The 9,546-nt window shown below is 34.6% G+C and overlaps 1 long non-coding RNA gene across 14 annotated transcripts; it reads left to right on the top strand.

Moving 5' to 3' along the window:
• The first annotated feature begins 474 nt into the window (after positions 1-474).
• LOC145167118 (uncharacterized) lies at positions 475-5,448 on the top strand. Of its 14 annotated transcripts, none has more exons than XR_013740904.1 (11): positions 475-652; positions 728-890; positions 1,321-1,501; positions 1,587-1,707; positions 1,821-1,910; positions 2,064-2,364; positions 2,675-2,721; positions 3,152-3,199; positions 3,278-3,370; positions 4,227-4,354; positions 5,167-5,448. It is a non-coding gene; the product is annotated as an uncharacterized LOC145167118 (long non-coding RNA). The 14 variants fall into 14 exon arrangements; XR_013740905.1 differs by adding an exon at positions 4,903-4,984 and having other exon boundaries at positions 475-890; XR_013740913.1 differs by having other exon boundaries at positions 479-890; positions 2,064-2,114; positions 2,326-2,364; positions 2,462-2,721.
• Positions 5,449-9,546: the final 4,098 nt, after the last annotated feature.

Here is a 9,546-nt window from a genome sequence, read left to right as displayed (position 1 = left end):
CAAGGCCTCTCTATAATCGCCTAGTATACACTAGTCATGTATAATTAAGATTAAAAGGACTGTTGACTGAGCGACTCCGCCCTAAATCCACAACCAAACAAGGAACAGGAGATAAGGCCGCATTATTCACTCGAGGTCTATCATTCCTAATTATAAAGGGTCTTAACGTATATACTAAGCCATCATAGCTTTACCTGATGCGTTTTTAGGTTTTACAACAGTGCTGCGACTTTTGCCTTAACGAGGGAGTAATTATTATATATATATTAAACTTGGCCTCCAACATGAATAGTGAACCGGTGAACAGTTTGGCAAAAATGGTCCCTTACGTATACTTTTTGTAAACTTGGGCGTTTTTGGCAGAATAGTAAACTATACGGGTGTTTTATTGAATTGTTCGAATATTTTTGTACACGTGTTGTTCATCGTTGCCGTTGTTTCACTTCCAGATCCTTCCCACCGCCTCTGTTATCAAATATCTTCCCATTCCGTTTATTCAGAAGTTTCTTCCGCTCAAACTTTTTGTGTGCTTTACCCACTCGACACTTCCGATCGAATATTGATCGTCTGTGACACCGGTCATCGGCGCCGCCCTAGGCGGGAACCACCTCATTCGGCTTCCGATCTCCACCGCCGCCAGCTCTCTGATCAGGTATGAATTTCCTTTTTTAGGTTACCATCTATTTGATCGATCAGATAACTGCTTCAGTTCGATTCACTCTTCCAGTCTTCTCTCTTACTCACTTCACCATCTCTCCACCAATTTTCACCACCAACATCGTTCGATTGAGGATTCCTACGCACAATCGATTGACACTCAAATGTCTGTTGTCGCTATGGATTTTCAATTTTCGATTTCTCTCTGATGTCGCCGTGCATATCTGATTTCGGTATGTCTTCTGTGGTTTCTATTGATTTTTGACTTTTCTATCGATTTGTTGTATCCAATACAACTGAAGGCTGTAAGCTGTAAGTTCGCATGTTAATTTGATTTCATTGTGGATTTTAATTCCGATTACATGTTAATCTATATTTGTATAGAACTGCACTTCCAGGTTGAAATTTATTATAATTTATTAATTTTCAGATTGGTTATATTTGTATGTGTCTGAATTTCAAAACTCCATTTAAGTTTGTTTGATTAAACTTGCTGTTTTGAGAAAAAAAATTTGTAAATTTAGATGCATATCACGTGTTTGATGAAATGTCTAAATGAAAAAAAATTAATTCAATGCAGATACAACCACTTCAAGGCATATTAGATGAAATGGTAGAAAACTTATTTGGACTAAAGCCTACAAATTCATGTTTTATTTTCAGCTTAAAGGTTCTGAGGCAGTGGACATGATGGACGAATGGTGGGTTGTCACTGTTTATTATTTCAATTGTTTACAACCTTAAAACACCCAAGGTTACTTTGTTTCAAAGAAGCTTTAGAAGATTGTTTAATGGCTTCCACCATAGATCATAACTTTCTCAAGCTCCAACTTTGAACTGCACAGTAAGCCTGACTAACTTTATTCATTATTTTTATAAGATTTCATTGTATAATAATATAATATACGTACATATACACCTATTTGCAGATGGTATAGACAAGAAAATGCTTTCAAAATACCAATACACAAAGTACTTACAACCTGGAAATGGTACTGGTGTGGACAAGAAAGTAATAGCAGATGTCTCTGAAGGTTTAGAAAAACACAGGTAATATGGACTGTCCTGGTGTCTGGTATTCGTTATTTGGCTTCGTTTGTTGTATGGGGGTTATCACTATCGCCTGATTATCTTATTTGTTTTTTATTACAATATGTTCGAAGAAGGAAAAATAGACTGTGCGTGTTTGTTTGAAAGAATTCAAAAGGCGGAAGGCATAAATCGAACTCATAGGGAGGTCAACACGTGGACAGGTTCGATGTGTTTCCTTGTGTTTTTATGTGGATGGGGTTTGGTGGTGTGGATAACATGGTTTGAGATCGGTGTTTCAGATGATAAAGAACATCCGACATCTAATTTTGCTTTATGGTATGCCCATTATATGTTTGTTGAAATGTCTCTTACAGTTTGATGAACAATTGGAAGGTTGGATGCTCTTGACACTAGAGTACAAATAGGTAAGTCTTTTGAAGCTTATCAAAACTGTAAATTGCTTTAATCGATTGACTGTTCATTTTGGTTTTATTTTTGAATGAATCTTTGTGCTCTTGGAGTTTACATGAACCTGTTTAAACATGAAAGTGCTAATTGTGGCTTTTGTTACTTATTTTCTTGATGTTTCCAAAGTTTTTCTTCACTCATCACTGTTTGCTTCCACCGCCTCACCAGCTTTTCGGTCAGCATCAACACCCGTTGTCAACCAATGAGGTTTTCGCCCCGCTCTCTTTCTCTATATCTGTGTACAGATGATTGATTTGTCCCAAATCTCTTTTCATCCGATTTTTTATCTTCTATTTGTCAACAGGAGATTCAGGTTCGCTGTATCATATATAAGCTGTAAATGGAAATATTATTTCTCATGTATATTTTAATTTTTTTTATAAGTCAACCACATCTTTATTCAAGATTTTAGTTTTCTTCTAAATCTATTTTTTTACTGATCAAGAAAAGTGACGTGTTTGTATATATGATCAATTCATCATCTTTTACTATTTCGAATTAAAAAACAATTTTACAGATTCTGATAGTGATAGCTCATTTGGAGCAGGATCTTGCAAGAAGAAGGTATTATTTCACTCATGTTTTTAAATGTTTATTCTGCTATAATATCTAAAGCCTTTTTTTTTTCAAATTTCTGAAAGCAAGCAGGATCTTGAAATTGAAAAAGATTTTAGCTTTGGGCTGAACATGATAGAAACCACAAACTGCAGGGACCTTTTTTTAAAAAAAAAAAGAGTAAATAACATAAAATGATCTGCATGCTTTCTATTTTTTATTGTATTAATTGGAATATTTTTGAAATTTGGTCGTTATTTTACGGTTTACCCCTACATTGATCTAAAGGTGTTAGATTCAATCACAATTATTTCATATGATTGTTTCTTCGTTTTATGGTGCTTAAATGATTCTATTTAATCTCATATTTTGGTGTTTTTAAATAAGAGTACCGTATGTTTTTAATTTCTGTAGTTAATTTTAGATTTTAAAAATGCAGTTCTCAACAATTTGGGCCACATCCTTCTGCTGTAACATATCAAATAATGTATGATATTCTTTTTTTCTTCTTCTTATTCTTGTCTATGGATTTTGAACTTTATCTATGGCTTTATGGATGTTGTAGGCACACAAGTTTTAAGAAGCTGAAGAAATTTTTGAAACCATTTTGACAGATGAGCTTTCAATCAAGGCCACAGTGAATGGATGGTATCATTGGGTATGTTTTGGTTTGGATATGCTTTCAAATGAATTTTTTTTTTCATGCACATCATTTTGTAAAAAGTTATTATTGGTATGGATTCCACAGTTTATCGTCCAAAAGTTCATGTACTACTCATTTAATTTTATGTGGTTTGAATTCAAATTATATCTTTATAGATTATAATAATAATAAATAAATACTTTTGTTTGAAATTAATGATATTAGTATTACTTTAAATTCTATTGTTAGATATTAGGGTATGGATGGGCTGGAATGTTGAGAAATCAGGGGTAAAAACTGCCCCTACATATTATTTTTATTACAAATTTTTGATTCTAACATTTTTGGACCAAACTGCCCCTGCATACCGTTTCTATAGTTAGAAAATTTTTATTCTAACATTTTTGGACCAAACTGCCCCTGCATACTTTTTCTATACTCAAAAAAAATTTGATTTTAAGTTTTTTGGACCAAACTGCCCATGCATACTGTTTTTAAACTTAAAAAAATTTCATTTTAACAATTTTGGACCAAACTGGCTCTGCATACTATTTTATAGTTAAATTTTTTTTGATTTTAACAGTTTTGGACTGAAATGCCCCTGCATATTTTTTTTTTACATAAAAAAAATTGAATTTAACAATTTTGGATGAAACTGCCCTTACATACTTTTTTTATAGTTAATCTTTTTTTTTTTTTTTTTATTTTAACAGTTTTGGACAAAACTATCCCTACATATTGTTAATTTGGTTAGGACCAAAAAAAGTACACAAATCCGGACCCCGCTTCACTGTTCCTCGGTTACAACACTCCGCTTCGTTCTGGTTTTGCATCGGCTGGCTGGCTCTGATTTCATTTCATTCTTATGTAGGTTTCGACGAATTTGAAAGGGGTTTTAAAGTCGGCTTCCGAATTCCAAGTATTTTATTGGATTTATGGGTAAAATAAAAAATGTAGATGCTGATGATCTAGGCCGCTTTTGGAAGACATACAATCAATGTAAGTTTTATCTACTTTTTTAGGAACCCAGAGTATTTTTAGGAACCCAGAGTATTGGTGAGTGGTTCCAAAAAAAAGTACGCTGATTAATAATCTAATGCTCTATTTTTAGAGTTATTGATTTCTGACCGCATCATCATTTTTTACTTTCAATGAATTTAACATGCGATTTAAGATATTATGTAGGTTGACAAAAAAATAACCAATTTCCAGTTCTGCCATTATTGATATGTGGTTATATCATCTTTTTTTTTTACCTGATGTTGTAAAAGATTTAAATATTGAGATAATTGTATACTTTATATATCGAAAATTTTGAATGCACATATAGAAAGTGGTAATCCGATGTCAAATGATGTCTTTTATAGCATGTCAAATTAATTTATTTGAAAAAGTTTGATAAGAAAACATAAAGTTCAAGTGGTTAAACAACAAAATTGTACCACATATAACGTCTTTTTTTGTAGTATGTCTTTTATTAAATAACAAAATTTCAATTATACTATCACATCTGTACTTTTTTCATTATATAAAAATCAAAGATACAGGTTTGAAATTATGCTATCACCTATGTTGGGAATGGAAGATGTTGTCAAAACTATAGTCGGTAGAGCCGAGTCACATAACTAGGTTTGTAAAATTTCAATTTGCAAATTAGATAAAAATATTAACAACAAATTTCAATGTAATATCAATGTATAAATACTCGAATTGTTTTCAATGATTTTTCAGTAAAGTTAACTTTTTTGAATTTTTTTTTTCTGAGTTCGAAGAAGATGGTACCTACTGACTCTTCCTTATTTTTTTTGAAGGGTATGGTAGCAGTAGAAACGCTGAAGAGGGTTAAGGCGGTGGTAAATGAATCTGATGCTAGCTAAACGAATCCCACTTCATCATTTTGAAATGTAATTGAAATGTATGCTTAGAATTGAATCTGTAATACTTCACTTTTATTTCTTTTCATTTTTATAGATTTTGCCCTGTCACTGGATACTACTATCAACCTGCCCTTTTGATCGGTTAAAGCAACAAGCACATGCAGATTGTTGAACTCAAATTCAATGGAATTGCAGGGACTTGCTTTTACTTCATAATTATTTGTATTAGATAGGTTTGAGTGTTGTTTATTCAAGTACAAGTAATCTGTTATTTCTGCATTTAATTTTAGTTAAATACAATAAATAGCAACCTACTTTCATAACTATGTCTATTGTTTCATCCTCCTGTTGTGATATAATACTTCAACATTGATTCCAGTCCACATACACCATTCCGACCCACTCAACACCATTTCCAACCAGCGCTGGAACGCATCTAGTTACAATTAGAATTGATTATATAAAGTTTTCGATTAGCCACTTAAGGTTGAGAAGCGTACCAAAATTCTATCGGGTTCCTTGATGTTCTTCTAGGTATTAGGGTCAAACTCCTCCTGCGTCTTTGTTATTTCTTTCAGTTGGGCAGTCCCTCTTGAGATGCCCAATTTCACCAAATAGGTGGCATACTGGACTGGTCCCAACATTGGTGGTTGATGTAATGAACTCAACCGGAGTTCTGCAGTTGCGAGCGGTATGCCCCTTCATGTTGCACCTAACACAAAAGGGTTCTCGACAGACTCCATAATGATGGTAGTTACACTTTCTGCAGTGGGGGAAGTTTCCTAGGTATGGTCTTCTTGGTGTCGAGACAGGCGGGTTGACAGGGGTATTGACTACCTCAGCTTGCTGCCCTTCGGAAGGTCCTTGAGTCGAGGTACTCCCCTTCTCGTTCTCAAACTTTCTTTTCAGGGGATTAGGTTGGAGTTCTTGGGTGGCTTTACACACCGATGATGGTTGCTGCTGTCCATTGTTATGATCGGGATTCCCGATAATGCTCTTGCTAACATTTGCGTTGTTAGCATTCAGGTGAGCCACAACAGCTGCTACGGCTGCTGAAACTGCAGCTTGGAACGTAGCTTCATCGATCTGAAGAGTCGGTGCCTTGCTAGCGGGTTGGTTACGTTTCTTCGGAGGCATGGTTTTCCTACACGATGAGGAACACAAGTTGATGAGAAACGATGGTTACCCCTAGACGTATCTTTCTTTACTATAAAAGGCATAAAATTTTCCCGTGCTTTGAGATATGGTTCTCTAAGTGTCGACCTACATCCCTATGATGCAGTCCTGGTAACAGGGTAGAAGTAAGTGTATCGGAAAGCCATAAAATGGGTGTCGTTCCAACTAAGTTATCTTTATATTGGAGAGGTTCACTCTCCGGTTTTGAAAAGATTCGAAAGAACTTCGGAACGAAGATTACACAAGAAAAGATTCATGAATGCTAAGGGCTAATCACTATCAATTGAGATTTTGTGATCCGATCTATTTATATTAATCGCGACAGGAAAGACGATTTGCCTAACACATAGTGTGAGTAGTGTAATCACTAGCTCACTAAGTTGTATTATTTTATGGGTTATTAGCGTGACGTTAAAGAGGTAGAAACACTTCTCGGGTTTCATGCACTGGCTCCCTCTATTCACCGCTTATTCTTGGCTGAAATGAATTTTGGTTTTCTCCGGGTATTTTTATGGGGTTCTCTTCTTCTATAGACATATCGAATTTCTGCTCCGCCTTACTTCCGATTCTGACTCTGATCGTCATCACTTCATAATGGATGACTGGAATCTCGGAAGTTCAGGCGAATTTCCCACCGATGTCCCTAAAAGGTATAGGCACATGGTGATTTCAATAGTCTCATCACTGTTCATTCATTTCCTACTTGGAAATCTTTCTCAATGAACCTCTTCTGGGTCTTTATCGACTCCTCTGCCGATTACTGAAGTAGATAAGGTTTTCTAAAGGGGTTTATGCGAGAATGGGAATGTCTAAAGAATCTTAAGAGATTATTAAAACATTTTAATGTGTGATCCATATCGAGTCCTTCTACAATTACCTAGTGTACATAAATCATATATAACTTAGATCTAATAGGTCTTCGAATATGTGATACTACTCTATATCCACATCCAAACAAGGAAAAGAAAGTAGAGCGAAACCACACATTCTTAGCCTATGAGATCCTCACTATATATAACCTTGGGAGCATACACTCTGTAATCATAGACCTATCAATAAGGGTCTTCTTAGTTTTCACGCAAGGTTATTTATGGTTCCTAAAATACTCCTATAGTATTTTAATTACATGTTTGATTCTAGAACTTCTGAACATGCTTTTAGGTTTATTGTTAGTCTTTTAGTATCATAAAATACTCCTATAGTATTTTTAAACTTTATGTTCGGCTCTAGCATTCCTATATGGTAAGTTTTAGATTCCTTGCAACACCATCATCACTCCCAAACACACGTTGGTCGCATCTTGAATAAATATAGTTGATCAGGCTACATTTATTCCAGCTTACGATTACATAACTGTCCAGGTTTGACGGTAATTCTCAACATCCAAAGACTTTTATTCTTGTTCTTCTTGTGATACTTGTTCTGGTATATATATTCTGGATGTACTTATACTTTTGTAAAATATGGTTATATTTTAAAGTAAAACTCTTGGTCAGAGTGTTTTTATCCCATTGTATTTATAGGTTGTATATCTTTTATGATTTGATATACTGAGTTCACTATAAACAATGCTCTGATACCAATCTGTCACACCCCAAAACCGGAACGATGGAAACGTTCTGGGGCGGAGGACGTCATGTCAAGTATCACAACACATGCAGTATAGTAATCAAAGTACAACAACCATTTCATTAATAGTATAAGTTTTTACATAGGTTACATTTAGCAACAACATCAAAATAGATATAGAGAATAACATAAGATGCAGCTCGGTACAAGGCTGACTTCGCAAAAGCTCCCGGAGTGTACCTGTCTACTGACAACCTGAGAATACAAGTTATTTTGGAAGAGAGGATCAACATTTTATGCTGGTGAGTTCATAAGTGTTTTAATGACATTGATATAAATACATGTTTTTCCTCAAAATAATCTCATTAGATGATCGTGATAAAAGTTTATAAAGTATTTGAATTCCTTTCAGAAAATCCTATATTTTCTATTAAAGTAGTCTTCTACCAAGACTCGACTGTTTCATGTTTAAAAGAATGAGTTTCTCTACTAAAAGCAGTCTTCTACCAAGACCCGACTGTTTTGTGTTTAAAGAGCATTTTTCCCAAATGTTACTATCATTATCAAAATATAGTTTTACATTATCGTTTTATGTCAAAAACGTTCTAAGTTTAATGTATTAGGGAAAATATTATAGTACCGTAGTTTTATATGTAGAAACTACCGTGGTACTAATTACCTTAAGGCCATGAATTATAAGGTAAATGTGAAGATACTCGTAACCATACTGATTGACGGATGTAAACACGATGATCTGCTGGCGTCGAAATTAATGTGACATTTGTCACCCCTTGGCTTGGTCGGCCGGGACTGTAGCTAGCAGTCAGGATGTGGGATGGTCTGTCCCGTATAGATCTATACACACAATGCCCGCTCTTCCTCCAGGAGACTCTGGTTACCAACTTGACAACGGTGAAATCCGCGTCATGAGGATGTATCTCATGCTCTGATTGCTATATACGTTTCTTTTTACTAAAAGTACATGTTTTAGAATATTAATATAGCTAGTTTCTCCTCATAAAAGCTATTGTTGGTTTCTAAACTATACCTACTATAGTTTACTTGAGGGGTTATCTAGGTACCTTTGCTACCCAAAGGCGCTGAAATGGAGTAAGAGTTTTAATATCTAAACAGATATACATAATATATAGCTAGGACTTCAACGACACTCGGACAAATAACCGGATACTCTAAGTCCACAACCAAACAAGGAACAGGAAATAAAGCGGGCTATCAGTCCTAAGTCCTTCAAACCCTACTTATATAACTATATCTATATAGACATGAATCTAACAAGAATATAAGTTTAAGAGACTTTGATAAAAGTTTAGTAATTTAAAAAGAGATTATAGTACTTTAAAAGAGATTTGAAAGTAATATGTGAAAACCTTTAGCTGAATAAAACAGTTTAACATGCAAAAATCTATTTGATTGAAAGTTATTAATCATATGTGATTGATATAATAACTTAATAGTTCAACTTGTATTCCCCCCCCCCCCCCCTAAAAGCATTTAAAATCATTTTAAAGGTTGATTAAGGGGTATGAACTCACCTGAAGCGAGTAACTC

This window comes from Lactuca virosa, chromosome 3 (genome assembly GCF_052849685.1).
Source record: "Lactuca virosa cultivar CGN04683 chromosome 3, Lactuca_virosa_CGN04683_v6, whole genome shotgun sequence".
In the NCBI taxonomy this organism is placed as follows: Eukaryota; Viridiplantae; Streptophyta; class Magnoliopsida; order Asterales; family Asteraceae; genus Lactuca; species Lactuca virosa.
Note: the sequence above shows the minus strand (reverse complement) of the source record. Positions and strands in the feature narration are given on the sequence as shown.